Consider the following 15,598-nt stretch of genomic DNA (forward strand, 5'->3'; position numbering starts at 1 on the left):
TCACTTACCCAAGGTACCTGAATCCAGCCGCCCTCCTCTTCCTTCCTCCGTCTTCACTTCCTTCATCCTCCTCTCTCCTCATCCCTCTTTCTTCATTAGCCTTTTTCTTTCTCTATACTCCTCCTTCATCCTAATTTACAGTACAGCTGGGGTGGCACATGTATTGTCTACACCACACTGGCACACAGTAACTATGTGTGTGGAGTTCAGCACACACTGTTCAAAGGTTTAAGACAGTATGGGACATGCAGCCAAGGGGTTCCTGGGAAGAACAGTTCACCCTCCCTAGGGCTCCAATTTGCTTTTTAGAGGGTAGGGTGGCATGGCATTGTCGCTTCCTCTACCAAATTTAGCTATTTGACCTGGTGATGCTGGAATACGACTCTAACCCAGTACTCCATACATTCTTTCACACTCATAGTTGTTGTCTTCTAATCCGCTAGGACTATGCAGACGGCATCTATTCTGTAGCAGATAGAGCCTTAAGTCTTTACACATCTCCTCATTCAGAAAATTGATATTACAGGAGGGAACTAAGCAGTTTCTTGGTTAGATACATATAGGGGAGGGATGGAAATTTTTGGCCATGGAAGAAAGTGATTCAAAATGACCTTTTAAACTGCAAACTAGCCCAGACTAGAATTATATGCTGATCGCACAGACAGACCAATGTATATCTGTTCCAGTTTGCCCATGTGTTTTGCCAAAATGGACAGAACCAGCCATATGGCACTTAAACTGAGAGTCTAAATCACATGGGGTCCTATTTGTGTTGTCATCAGATGCACAGAAAATAACCAGTCATGTATAGGGATGAGCGAACTCGGATTTCTGAAATCCGAGCCCACCCGAACGTTGCGGATCCGAGTCGGATCCGAGACAGATCCGGGTATTGGCGCCAAATTCAAAAGTGAAACTGAGGCTCTGACTCATAATCCCGTTGTCGGATCTCGCGATACTCGGATCCTATAAATTCCCCGCTAGTCGCCGCCATCTTCACTCGGGCATTGATCAGGGTAGAGGGAGGGTGTGTTAGGTGGTCCTCTGTGCTGTTTAGTTCTGTGCTGTTTAGTTCTGTGCTGTTTAGTTCTGTGCTGTTTAGTGCTGTGCTGTGCTGTGCTGTGCTGTTTAGTGCTGTGCTGTGCTGTGCTGTGCTGTGCTGTGTTCTGCAGTATCAGTCCAGTGGTGCTGTGTGCTGTGCTCTGTCCTTCTGAGGTCAGTGGTGCTGCTGGGTCCTGTGCTGTGTCCTGTTCAGTCCAGTGGTGCTGTGTCCTGTGCTCTGTGCTTCTAAGGGCATAGTTATTTCCCCAATATTCCCCTGTGTTTAAAAAAATAAAAAAAAGTTTTTTTAAAAAATACCAAAAACTACTTTAATATTTTTTAATTACCACAAAATTTTCACAACCAATCCTGCAGTATAAGCCCATTGGTACTGCAATATTACCAAGTTCACACATTCAGCAGTAAAAGTCCAGTGGTACTGCAATATTACAAAGTTTACACATTCTGCAGTATCAGTCCAGTGGTGCTGTGTCCTGTGCTCTGTCCTGCTGAGTTCCGTAGTGCTGCTGGGTCCTGTGCCGTGTCCTGTTCAGTCCAGTGGTGCTGTGTCCTGTGCTCTGTGCTTCTAAGGGCATAGTTATTTCCCCATTATTCCCAAGTTTTTAAAAAAAAAAAAAAAAGTAAAAAAAAATAAAAAATTTTAAAAAAAAAAAATATATAATAATTATAACCAAATTTGCAAAACCAATCCAGCATTATAAGTCCATTGGTACTGCAATATTACCAAGTTCACACATTCTGCAGTATCAGTCCAGTGGTGCTGTGTCCTGTGCTCTGTCCTGCTGAGTTCCGTAGTGCTGCTGGGTCCTGTGCCGTGTCCTGTTCAGTCCAGTGGTGCTGTGTCCTGTGCTCTGTGCTTCTAAGGGCATAGTTATTTCCCCACTATTCCCAAGTTTTTTAAAAATAAAAAAAAAGTAAAAAAAAATAAAAAATTAAAAAAAAAAAAATATATAATAATTATAACCAAATTTGCAAAACCAATCCAGCAGTATAAGTCCATTGGTACTGCAATATTACCAAGTTCACACATTCTGCAGTATCTTGTGCTACATATAATGGAGACCAAAAATTTGGAGGATAAAGTAGGGAAAGATCAAGACCCACTTCCTCCTAATGCTGAAGCTGCTGCCACTAGTCATGACATAGACGATGAAATGCCATCAACGTCGTCTTCCAAGCCCGATGCCCAATCTCGTAGTACCGGGCATGTAAAATCCAAAAAGCCCAAGTTAAGAAAAAGTAGCAAAAAGAGAAACTTAAAATCATCTGAGGAGAAACGTAAAGTTGCCAATATGCCATTTACGACACGGAGTGACAAGGAACGGCTTAGGCCCTGGCCCGTGTTCATGACTAGTGGTTCAGCTTCACCCACGGATCTTAGCCCTCCTCCTCCTCCTCCCCCCCCCTACAAAAAATTGAAGAGAGTTATGCTGTCAGCAACAAAACAGCAAACAACTCTGCCTTCTAAAGAGAAATTATCACAAATCCCCAAGGCGAGTCCAAGGGTGTTGGTGGCTGTCAAGCCTGACCTTCCCATCACTGTACGGGAAGAGGTGGCTCGGGAGGAGGCTATTGATGATGTAGCTGGCGCTGTGGAGGAACTTGATGATGAGGATGGTGATGTGGTTATTGTAAATGAGGCACCAGGGGGGGAAACAGCTGATGTCCATGGGATGAAAAAGCCCATGGTCATGCCTGGTCAGAAGACCAAAAAATGCACCTCTTCGGTCTGGAGTTATTTTTATCCAAATCCAGACAACCAATGTATGGCAATATGTAGCTTATGTAAAGCTCAAATAAGCAGGGGTAAGGATCTTGCCCACCTAGGAACATCCTCCCTTATACGTCACCTGAATAACCTTCATAGTTCAGTGGTTAGTTCAGGAACTGGGGCTAGGACCCTCATCGGTACAGGGACACCTAAATCCCGTGGTCCAGTTGGATACACACCAGCAACACCCTCCTCGTCAACTTCCTCCACAATCTCCATCAGATTCAGTCCTGCAGCCCAAGTCAGCAGCCAGACTGAGTCCTCCTCAATACGGGATTCATCCGAGGAATCCTGCAGCGGTACGCCTACTACTGCCACTGCTGCTGTTGCTGCTGTTAGTCGGTCATCTTCCCAGAGGGGAAGTCGTAAGACCGCTAAGTCTTTCACAAAACAATTGACCGTCCAACAGTCGTTTGCCATGACCACCAAATACGATAGTAGTCACCCTATTGCAAAGCGTATAACTGCGGCTGTAACTGCAATGTTGGTGTTAGACGTGCGCCCGGTGTCCGCCATCAGTGGAGTGGGATTTAGAGGGTTGATGGAGGTATTGTGTCCCCGGTACCAAATCCCCTCGAGATTCCACTTCACTAGGCAGGCGATACCAAAAATGTACAGAGAAGTACGATCAAGTGTCCTCAGTGCTCTTAAAAATGCGGTTGTACCCACTGTCCACTTAACCACGGACATGTGGACAAGTGGTTCTGGGCAAACGAAGGACTATATGACTGTGACAGCCCACTGGGTAGATGCATCCCCTTCCGCAGCAACAGCAACAGCTGCATCAGTAGCAGCATCTACAAAATGGCTGCTCATGCAAAGGCAGGCAACATTGTGCATTACAGGCTTTAATAAGAGGCACAACGCTGACAACATATTAGAGAAAATGAGGGAAATTATCTCCCAGTGGCTTACCCCACTTAGACTCTCATGGGGATTTGTGGTGTCAGACAATGCCAGTAACATTGTGCGGGCATTAAATATGGGCAATTTCCAGCACGTCCCATGTTTTGCCCACACCATTAATTTGGTGGTGCAGCATTACCTCAAGAGTGACAGGGGTGTGCAGGAGATGCTTGCGGTGGCGCGCAAAATTGCTGGACACTTTCGGCATTCAGCCAGTGCCTACCGCAGACTAGAGGCACATCAAAAAAGCTTTAACCTGCCCTGCCATCACCTCAAACAAGAGGTTGTGACGCGCTGGAACTCCACCCTCTATATGCTGCAGAGGATGGAGGAGCAGCAAAAGGCCATTCAGGCCTACACAGCCACCTACGACATAGGCAAAGGAGTGGGGATACGCCTGAGTCAAGCGCAGTGGAGACTGATTTCCGTGTTGTGCAAGGTTCTGCAGCCATTTGAACTTGCCACACGAGAAGTCAGTTCCGACACTGCCAGCTTGAGTCAGGTCATTCCCCTGATCAGGCTGTTGCAGAAGCAGCTGGAGAAAGTGAGGGAGGAGCTGGTAAGCCATTGCGATTACAGCAAGCATGTAGCTCTTGTGGATGTAGCCCTTCGTACGCTTTGCCAGGATCCGAGGGTGGTCACTCTTTTAAAGTCAGAGGAATACATTCTGGCCACCGTGCTCGATCCTCGGTTTAAAGCGTATGTTGTGTCTCTGTTTCCGGCGGACACAAGTCTACAGCGGTGCAAAGACCTGCTGGTCAGGAGATTGTCCTCTGAAGAGGACCGTGACATGCCAACAGCTCCACCCTCATTTTCTTCCACATCTATGGCTGCGAGGAAAAAGCTCAGTTTTCCCAAAAGAGGCACTGGCGGGGATGCTGATAACATCTGGTCCGGACTGAAGGACCTGCCAACCATTGCAGACATGTCTACTCTCGCTGCATTGGATGCTGTGACAATAGAAAAAATTGTGGATGATTACTTTGCTGACACCATCCAAGTAGACATGTCAGACAGTCCATATTGTTACTGGCAGGAAAAAAAGGCAGTTTGGAAGCCCCTGAACAAACTGGCTCTATTTTACCTGAGTTGTCCCCCCTCCAGTGTGTACTCGGAAAGAGTTTTTAGTGCAGCGGGGAACCTGGTCAGTGAGCGGCGAAGGAGGTTGCTTCCTCACAACGTTGAAAAAATGATGTTTATAAAAATGAATAATCAATTCCTCAATGAAGTACAGCACTGCCCTCCAGATACTACAGAGGGACCTGTGGTTGTGGAGTCCAGCGGGGACGAATTGATAATGTGTGATGAGGAGGAAGTAGACACTGTAGGGGGAGAGGAATCAGAGGTTGAGGATGAGGACGACATCTTGCCTCAGTAGAGCCTGTTTAGTCTGTACAGGGAGAGATGAATAGCTTTTTTGGTGTGGGGGCCCAAACAAACCAATCATTTCAGTCAAAGTTGTTTGGTAGGCCCTGTCGCTGAAATGATTGGTTTGTTAAAGTGTGCATGTCCTATTTCAACAACATACCTCTCAACTGCAGCTCATCCCTCCTCTGCGGGGATAATGTCTCCTGTGCTCTGACACGTCACTCTGTGTACTCTCAGCCTCAGGATCTGACACTACAGCTACCATGCCTCTTGTAGCAGCCCTCACTCCAGGGCCTCTTCCATGTGCAGTGTCCCCCTCTCTCTTGGGTTCACTATAGTGGCATGGAGTTCTCCCCCTCATCCAGGGCACACATTCCTTGCCCTGGCTCAGTCATCACGCTCAGACTTCCAGGCAATGCTGGGGGAGCCTGGGAGCTTCCACCCCAGGTCCCCAGCTACAACTCTCCTCTCCTGTGTCTTCTCTCTCTTTCTGACACTTTAAAGATCGTGCCTTTAAATGAAAAAGTCAGTCTTCATTGCACGACTATGTGCAAGTGCAACAGGGACATTTTTTTGGGTTTACAAAGTCAAACAATAACACTTCGACCCTGTCTGTCTGGGGTCTCTCAATGACGAATTGTCTGTAGCATGTTTGGAGGAGGTATTGTGGCCCCGGTATCAAATTGGGTACCGGGGCCACCCCACTATGCAGTCCAGATACTTGTTTGGTGGAATTCTGACACGTGGAGGGTTTTTTAATTATATTGTGGCCTCGGTACCAAATTGTGTACCGGGGCCACCACACTACGCAGTCAAGATACTTGTTTGGTGGAATTCAGACCAGTTGAGGGTTTTATTATTATATTGTGTGGACCACTCTATCTATACCACACTACAACTCTATACCACTCTATTTCCTACTTTAATTCTATTTAATTCTATTTCCTACTTTAATTCTATTACTAATTAATTACCATAAAGAGGAACAAAAAAAAACAATTTTACCAAAAGTATAATATGACTTAGACTTACAAACACTACACTTTAAAGATCGTGCCTTTAAATGAAAAAGTCAGTCTTCATTGCACGACTATGTGCAACAGGGACATTTTTTTGGGTTTACAAAGTCAAACAATAACACTTCGACCCTGTCTGTCTGGGGTCTCTCAATGACGAATTGTCTGTAGCATGTTTGGAGGAGGTATTGTGGCCCCGGTACCAAATTGTGTACCGGGGCCACCACACTACGCAGTCAAGATACTTGTTTGGTGGAATTCAGACCAGTTGAGGGTTTTATTATTATATTGTGTGGACCACTCTATCTATACCACACTACAACTCTATACCACTCTATTTCCTACTTTAATTCTATTTAATTCTATTTCCTACTTTAATTCTATTACTAATTAATTACCATAAAGAGGAACAAAAAAAAACAATTTTACCAAAAGTATAATATGACTTAGACTTACAAACACTACACTTTAAAGATCGTGCCTTTAAATGAAAAAGTCAGTCTTCATTGCACGACTATGTGCAACAGGGACATTTTTTTGGGTTTACAAAGTCAAACAATAACACTTCGACCCTGTCTGTCTGGGGTCTCTCAATGACGAATTGTCTGTAGCATGTTTGGAGGAGGTATTGTGGCCCCGGTACCAAATTGTGTACCGGGGCCACCACACTACGCAGTCAAGATACTTGTTTGGTGGAATTCAGACCAGTTGAGGGTTTTATTATTATATTGTGTGGACCACTCTATCTATACCACACTACAACTCTATACCACTCTATTTCCTACTTTAATTCTATTTAATTCTATTTCCTACTTTAATTCTATTACTAATTAATTACCATAAAGAGGAACAAAAAAAACCAATTTTACCAAAAGTATAATATGACTTAGACTTACAAACACTACACTTTAAAGATCGTGCCTTTAAATGAAAAAGTCAGTCTTCATTGCACGACTATGTGCAACAGGGACATTTTTTTGGGTTTACAAAGTCAAACAATAGCACTTCGACCCTGTCTGTCTGGTGTCTCTCAATGACGAATTGTCTGTAGCATGTTTGGAGGAGGTATTGTGGCCCCGGTATCAAATTGGGTACCGGGGCCACCCCACTACGCAGTCCAGATACTTGTTTGGTGGAATTCCGACACGTGGAGGGTTTTTTAATTATATTGTGGCCTCGGTACCAAATTGTGTACCGGGGCCACCACACTACGCAGTCAAGATAGATAGATGCGTATTGCGTATCATAGATAAAGTACATTCAGTGGTGTGGGGCAAATTGAAAAATATTCCAAATGCACTGACATTATCAAAAACAAGAGGTTGTCACACGCTAAAACTCCAACATGTATATGATGGAGAGGATGGAGGAGCAGCCGTATGTGTAGTGTAATGCAGATCTGTTGAAGGTTTTTTATATATTTTATTGTGGTGCCCAGTGCCCACTCCTCTACGCAGTCCAGATACATTTATTGGTGCGAATCATAAAAGTTCAGGGTTTTTAATATATATTGTGGTGACCCACTCCTCTACGCAGTCCAGGTACATTTATTGGTGCGATTCATAAAAGTTCAGGGTTTTTAAGATATCTTGTGGTGACCCACTCCTATACGCAGTCCAGGTACATTTATTGGTGCGATTCATAAAAGTTCAGGGTTTTTAATAGATATTGTGGTGACCCACTCCTCTACGCAGTCCAGGTACAATTATTGGTGCGAATCATAAAAGTTCAGGGTTTTTAAGATATTGTGGTGACCCACTCCTCTACGCAGTCCAGGTACAATTATTGGTGCGAATCATAAAAGTTCAGGGTTTTTAATATATTGTGGTGACCCACTCCTCTACGCAGTCCAGGTACAATTATTGGTGCGAATCATAAAAGTTCAGGGTTTTTAATATATTGTGGTGACCCACTCCTCTACGCAGTCCAGGTACAATTATTGGTGCGAATCATAAAAGTTCAGGGTTTTTAAGATATTGTGGTGACCCACTCCTCTACGCAGTCCAGGTACAATTATTGGTGCGAATCATAAAAGTTCAGGGTTTTTAAGATATTGTGGTGACCCACTCCTCTACGCAGTCCAGGTACAATTATTGGTGCGAATCATAAAAGTTCAGGGTTTTTAAGATATTGTGGTGACCCACTCCTCTACGCAGTCCAGGTACATTTATTGGTGCGAATCATAAAAGTTCAGGGTTTTTAAGATATTGTGGTGACCCACTCCTCTACGCAGTCCAGGTACATTTATTGGTGCGATTCATAAAAGTTCAGGGTTTTTAATAGATATTGTGGTGACCCACTCCTCTACGCAGTCCAGGTACATTTATTGGTGCGAATCATAAAAGTTCAGGGTTTTTAATATATCTTGTGGTGACCCACTCCTCTACGCAGTCCAGGTACATTTATTGGTGCGAATCATAAAAGTTCAGGGTTTTTAAGATATTGTGGTGACCCACTCCTCTACGCAGTCCAGGTACAATTATTGGTGCGAATCATAAAAGTTCAGGGTTTTTAATATATTGTGGTGACCCACTCCTCTACGCAGTCCAGGTACAATTATTGGTGCGAATCATAAAAGTTCAGGGTTTTTAAGATATTGTGGTGACCCACTCCTCTACGCAGTCCAGGTACAATTATTGGTGCGAATCATAAAAGTTCAGGGTTTTTAAGATATTGTGGTGACCCACTCCTCTACGCAGTCCAGGTACAATTATTGGTGCGAATCATAAAAGTTCAGGGTTTTTAAGATATTGTGGTGACCCACTCCTCTACGCAGTCCAGGTACATTTATTGGTGCGAATCATAAAAGTTCAGGGTTTTTAAGATATTGTGGTGACCCACTCCTCTACGCAGTCCAGGTACATTTATTGGTGCGATTCATAAAAGTTCAGGGTTTTTAATATATATTGTGGTGACCCACTCCTCTACGCAGTCCAGAAAGATACCTTGTTGCAACGTTTTGGACTAATAACTATATTGTGAGGTGTTCACAATACACTGTAAATTAGTGGAAATGCTTGTTATTGAATGTTATTGAGGTTAATAATAGCCTAGGAGTGAAAATAAGCCCAAAAACTTGATTTTTAAACTTTTTATGTTTTTTTCAAAAAAAATCCGAATCCAATACCTTAAATCCGAACCGAGACCTTTCGTCAAGTGTTTTGCGAGACAAATCCGAACCTCAAAAATAACGAAAATCCGGATCCAAAACACAAAACACGAGACCTCAAAAGTCGCCGGTGCACATCCCTAGTCATGTACTGTATTTACTAGTAATGGCCAAAAATTATCCAACTGATTTTAAACCTTTTCTCGAGGCATTAAACATGTTTTGGTAGCAATATCAAACCAATAAACTATAAAATTAACATATTAAGAATATGCAGATTTCTTTGAAGCATGATCTCCACATATATTTAAAGAACACGCAAAAATATTGAATTAAATATAACAATATATGAGGAGGATAGAGACCTAAACCATATGCAAAAAACATAGATTGTTATACACATGGAATAAGAGAGATCATGAACATTTCAACCAGCATACAAAGCAAGAAAGTGACAATGTATAGTTGTCAATATATATATATTAAAAATAAAATAATGAGAATTAAAATCTGCACACAGAACAAAAAAGTGGCATGGTGCAGTATTATAATCGGGCATATTATCAAATATAAGTTTATTATTTTTCTTTAAATGGACTGTCCCAGACATCATACTCTTCCAATAACTCTTCCTCCCCATTCCCTCTTCTCTACAGTAAGTACAAATGCTGCCCACACGTCTCACTATGCCTAATATCATTCATCAATAGGACATGTCTGCAGTACTGCTAAAATCTGATCCTGTCCACTCACAATAGAAACATATTTCTTATCTTGAGTAATTTAAAAACTTAAATGTAGCCCTGATTCTGTACTAATCAGTAAGTGCTTATGGGGGACTTTGTATCTACACACAAAGCTCCCAGTCCAGCCAGCCTCATTATTCTTGGAGTCAACAGTGATATTCTTACCACAAAATATTCTGTCACAGCTCCTCATAGGCAGCATGCTGTTGGTCCTGACATCACGTACCTCAGCTATGCACTGTTATCTGACGTAACTCACTTGTTCCGTTTTATTTTATTTGCTGCTACGACTCACGTGACTAAGTGTCAGAATAGTGTGCGCTGATTGGAGGAGCACACGTAGGTTAGTGACTCTAAGTGCTGGGACACTGTAGACAGTGCAGCCTCAGCGGCACTGTAAATAAGGCACTGGTGACAAGAATTAGACTGCTTTTGGAGGCCCCTTCTCTATGTGATAAGGAGTGGAGTACTCAGATGGGGGAGCGACCATGGCATTCCCCGGTACCTTGGTGAGCCAGTCCGACCTTGCCTGCGGGTCCAGCAGTTGTAATGCTGATGGACCTGCAGGCTGCTGCAGGAGCTAACAGGTACGAACATACCTACAGCATCCTGTGTAGTAGAGCAGGTTTCAAAATACATCCGTAGTCAACAAGGAATGGATCTTGAGATCCGTACCTTGTTGACTATGGGTGTAAGCAGAGCCTATTTGCGGGCAGTAAGTCAATTACGTGCCTCAATGACTCAGGCCCTGGGGTTCACATTGCTTTCATCTGGTCAATTCAAATAGTATTTTTGAAAGGTTGAATTTGATGGACCTGTTTCTTTTATCAGCTTTACTAACTAAAACAAGGAAATAAAAGAAAGGATTCTTCAAAGAAGCACTTACAGGATTTACTGCTTGATCTCTAAATGCAGAGTTTTTGTATGATGTGCTTAAATGTTTTTTTTCTGAGGTTTAAAATATGACAATAACACAAAAAGCTATTTTTTGTCCTTACTGCTTAATGTATTATTCAAACTCAAACAAATATTAAAAAACAACAAGAAAAACCTGGCGCACGGAGAGATGATGCAAAAAATGAAGATCAAGTGTGAATCAGTATCTGCAGCTGAAGAGATCAATGAGATCTCAAATATAAAAAATACAACACAACAGAAAACAGCGCTGATGACTGATACACACAATCAATATACAACCATCCGTGGGTAATAAATGTATATAAACACTTTATTAAAAATGAACCATAAAATATGCAACACTGGCCAGTGGATAACAACTAGACATATAAAAAATCAGATCAACCGACTGTGTTGACCATCAATAAGGCTGATGAACCATCAAATCGATCACTTCTGAAGAGAACCAGCTAAATGTCCCACATCGTAAAGATACTATTGTCCAATGACCCCGTTGAAGGTCATGAAGTGGAGCTTCAAAATAAGTGTGGCCACACTGGTGGTGGAAAGTGTACGTCACCGCGATGATGGTGAACCCCACTTCAATGCTTCTTACACATGTAGTATGGAGGAGAATATGCCATAAATGCCACAATGAGAAAACCGCCACTCCTGAATGGAAATCAAAGTCGCTAAGCTGCTTGAGCAGTAAGCGCAATACAGACCTGGTCCGATACTCAGTCCCGTATTGTGGTCTGTAGGGATATGAGCTGGGTCATGGAATAGTGCTATCCAGCGGCTCAGTGAACATCCAAATCAGCTGACGCGTTTCATCACCTGCCTGGTGATTTCTTCAGAGGAAGTGCTCCGTTGTGCTCCAATGCCTCTTTAAGTATCCTTGATACAATTACTCAGTCTGCAGCTGGTTCATAACGGGCACTTTGTACCTATACCATAAGATCAAATTTGCAGTTTCTCTCAGGAGCCATCTGACCTCCTCCCCAGATAGTGAGAGCTGTGACGTACACTTTCCACCACAATTGTGGCCACACTTATTTTGAAGCTCCACTTCATGACCTTCTATGGGGTCATTGGACAATAGTATCTTTACGATGTGGGACATTTAGCTGGTTCTCTTCAGACGTGATCGATTTGATGGTTCATCAGCCGTATTGATGGTCAACACAGTCGGTTGATCTGATTTTTTATATGTCTAGTTGTTATCCACTGGCCAGTGTTGCATATTTTAAGGTTCATTTTTAATAAAGTGTTTATATACATTTATTACCCACGGATGGTTGTATATTGATTGTGTGTATCAGTCATCAGCGCTGTTTTCTGTTGTGTCAAACAAATATTAAGAAGCAACAAAATTAAATTGCTCCATGTTAACATAATAATAATATAAATTTTCTATATTATCTGAACTATAGAAAACATGTGTTGGAAAGAATATTTTCCTAATGCCTAGATTTGTTCCAAAGGATGTCAATCTATTCATAATATCATTATGGACATTATTGCATTAGAGGAGGGAAGCTTACCAAGACATTACGAGAGGGAGCTGGTGATGCCAGGGGAGAGAAAAAGGGACCAGGGGAGAGAGAGAAGAGCGAGCAGAGTAGATGAGGGGTTAAGTGGATGGTTGGTAGGCTTTGAGGAACAGGTGAGTTTTAAGTGCTCGTTTGAAGGAGCGCAGATTGGGAGCGAGACGGATGGAGTGAGGAAGGTCATTCCAGTGCAGGGGGGCAGCACGCGAGAAGTCTTGGATTCTAGAGTGGGAAGTGGTAATTAGAGTGGAAGAGAAGCGACGGTCATTAGCAGAGCGCAGCGATCCGGCAGGAGTGTGAATGGTGAGGAGGTTAGCAGTAGACTGGGAGTGAACTTTGTAAGTGGTAGTAAGGAGTTTTAAGAGGATTCTGTAAGGAATGGGGAGCCAGTGTAAGGCATGGCAGAGAGGGGAGGCAGAGGAGGAGTGGCGTGAGAGAAAGAGGAGTCTGGCAGCCGCATTGAGTACAGAGCGGAGGAGGGGCGAGATGAGACATATAGAAGAGTATATGATATAAAGTCCATTTTAATCCATTTTGTGAATGATAAATAATGGTTTCATTAATGAAATGAAACAATAGCAACATGGTATAAAAAAAGAAAAAATATATATTGAAATGTAACATAAATAGAGTTTTATATATAAAGCCTCCAAATTATCGGCATGCAGGCACGAGAAAAAAGTAATTTCATTAGTGGCTCTAGTAACCAGATGAAGCTCAGGAAAACATAGGTTAACAGATATGTAACATAGTAACATAGTAACATAGTTGATGAGGTTGAAAAAAGACACCAGTCCATCAAGTTCAACCTATTTTGGATCTCCTGTGATCCTGCACTTATATTTGAAATTAATCCAGAGTAGGCAACCGCCCATCTGTTTCAATTTTGAAAATCCCCCCAGACTCAATATTGCAATCCAATTTTTACCCTATATCCACTACTATCCTTTATTTTAAATTAACGGTCGTATCCCTGGATACACCTTTCCGCTAAAAATTTGTCTAACCCTTTCTTAAACATATCTATTGAATCTGCCATCACAACCTTCCCTGGCAATGAATTCCATATCTTGACTGCCCTTACTGTAAAGAACCCCTTCCTTTGCTGGTTGTGAAATTTCCTCTCCTCTAACCTTAGGGGATGACCACGTGTCCTGTGTATGGTCCTTGGGGTAAAAAGTTCCCATGAAAGCTCTCTGTATTGACCCCTAATGTATTTGTACATAGTAATCATATCTCCCCTTAGACGCCTCTTTTCTAAAGTAATCATGCCTAAACTGGCTAACCTTTCCTCATAACTTAATGACTCCATACCCTTTATCAATTTTGTCGCCCTTCTCTGAACCCTTTCTAGTTCCAAATTATCTTTTTTATAGAGTGGTGCCCAGAACTTTACTGCATATTCAAGATGAGGTCTTACCAATGATTTATACAGTGGCAAAATTACACTGTCTTCCCTTGCATCTATGCCCCTTTTTATGCATGCCAATACTTTGTTTGCCCTTGCAGCTGCTGCTTGACATTGAGCACTATTGCTAAGTCTACTGTCTACGAGCACTCCCAAATCCTTTTCCATTATAGATTCTCCCGAATTAATTCCATTTAATTTATAGATTGCGTTCTTGTTTTTTATCCCTGAATGCATAACCTTACATTTATCTGTGTTAAACCTCATATTCCATTTAGCCGCCCAATCCTCCAGTTTATTTAAGTCCCTCTGTAGAGAAGCTACATCTTGCTCTGATTTTATTACCTTACAGAGTTTAGTGTCATCTGTAAAAATATAAACTTTACTCTCTAAACCATCACCAAGGTCATTAATAAATATATTAAAAAGGAGTGGTCCCAGCACGGAACCTTGAGGTACTCCACTTGAGACCTTTGACCAATTAGAAAATGTTCCATTTATCACAACTCTCTGTTCCCTATTCTCTAACCAGTTTTCGATCCAAGTACAAATTTTGATTTCTAGACCCAGTTCCCTTATTTTGTAAACCAACCTCTTGTGTGGCACTGTATCAAAGGCCTTTGCAAAATCTAAGTAGACCACATCTACTGTCCTGCCCTGGTCTAAGTTCCCACTAACTTCCTCGTAGAAACTAATTAGATTTGTTTGACATGACCTATCCCTCACAAATCCATGTTGATTCCCACTAATAATTTTATTGCGTACCAAGTAATCCTGAATACTGTCCCTTAAAATACCTTCCAGTAGTTTCCCCACTATTGATGTCAGGCTTACAGGTCTATAATTCTCTGGTTGTGATCTCGTCCCCTTTTTAAACAACGGCACCACATCTGCTATTTGCCAATCCCTTGGTACTGAGCCTGATGAGATTGAATCTCTGAAAATTAAGAATAGCGGTCTAGTTATTTCCGAGTTTAACTCCATAAGGACCCTTGGGTATATTCCATCTGGACCTGGAGCTTTATTTATCTTAATATTCTTCAGTCGCCTTTGGACTTCTTCCTCTGACAACCAAGTATTAATTAATGGCATGGTTTCATTTCCATTTTTATGTATTACTCCTGCCATTTGTTCCTCTCTGGTAAATACTGAAGAAAAGAACGTGTTTAATATCTCTGCTTTTTCCTTAGTATCATTTATCAATTCACCCATCTCACTTCTTAGGGGTCCTATATTATCTTTTTTAATCCTTTTGCCATTTATATACTTAAAAAACTTTTTGGGGTTTGTCTTACTTTCTTTTGCAACGTGCCTTTCATTTTCTAATTTAGCCAATCTAATTTCCTTTTTGCATGTTTTATTACATTCCTTGTACCTATGGAAGGACTCCTCTGTGAAAAGTTGATGTCAAAAAAGCGACTCACACGGCAGTTGATTGAGAGTAGTGGCAGTAACTGCAGAACTGTAGCCCAATACTATTAATAATCAGCATATATCCTACTATAGCTATTTGTAAAAAAAAATCAGTGATAGAATGTACTTTTTATCTATTTAATTTATACTAGCACAAATATTCTTACTATTTATCCATTACTCTTAGTGGCCAAGGCTATTAATGTCAGAGCACTAGCATCTTACAGGGTGGTTATAGTCCTATAGTTGAGAGGGATTTTCTCACTAGCTCAAAATCAATCGCCCTTGTCATTTGAAGGGTGAGTTATTTTCATGACTACTTTGGCAAAAGCAAGACATTCCATTATTATGT

At 41.9% G+C, this 15,598-nt stretch overlaps 1 long non-coding RNA gene across 1 annotated transcript in view; it reads right to left on the reverse strand.

Moving 5' to 3' along the window:
- Nucleotides 1–5,535, reverse strand: part of LOC142101662 (uncharacterized) — a 156,920-nt gene extending 151,385 nt beyond the window's left edge. The window contains exon 1 of the long non-coding RNA XR_012679110.1: nucleotides 5,268–5,535. This is a non-coding gene — a long non-coding RNA (uncharacterized LOC142101662). The remainder of the gene's footprint in view (nucleotides 1–5,267) is intronic.
- Nucleotides 5,536–15,598: the final 10,063 nt, after the last annotated feature.

Source organism: Mixophyes fleayi, chromosome 9 (genome assembly GCF_038048845.1).
Source record: "Mixophyes fleayi isolate aMixFle1 chromosome 9, aMixFle1.hap1, whole genome shotgun sequence".
Lineage (NCBI taxonomy): Eukaryota > Metazoa > Chordata > Amphibia > Anura > Limnodynastidae > Mixophyes > Mixophyes fleayi.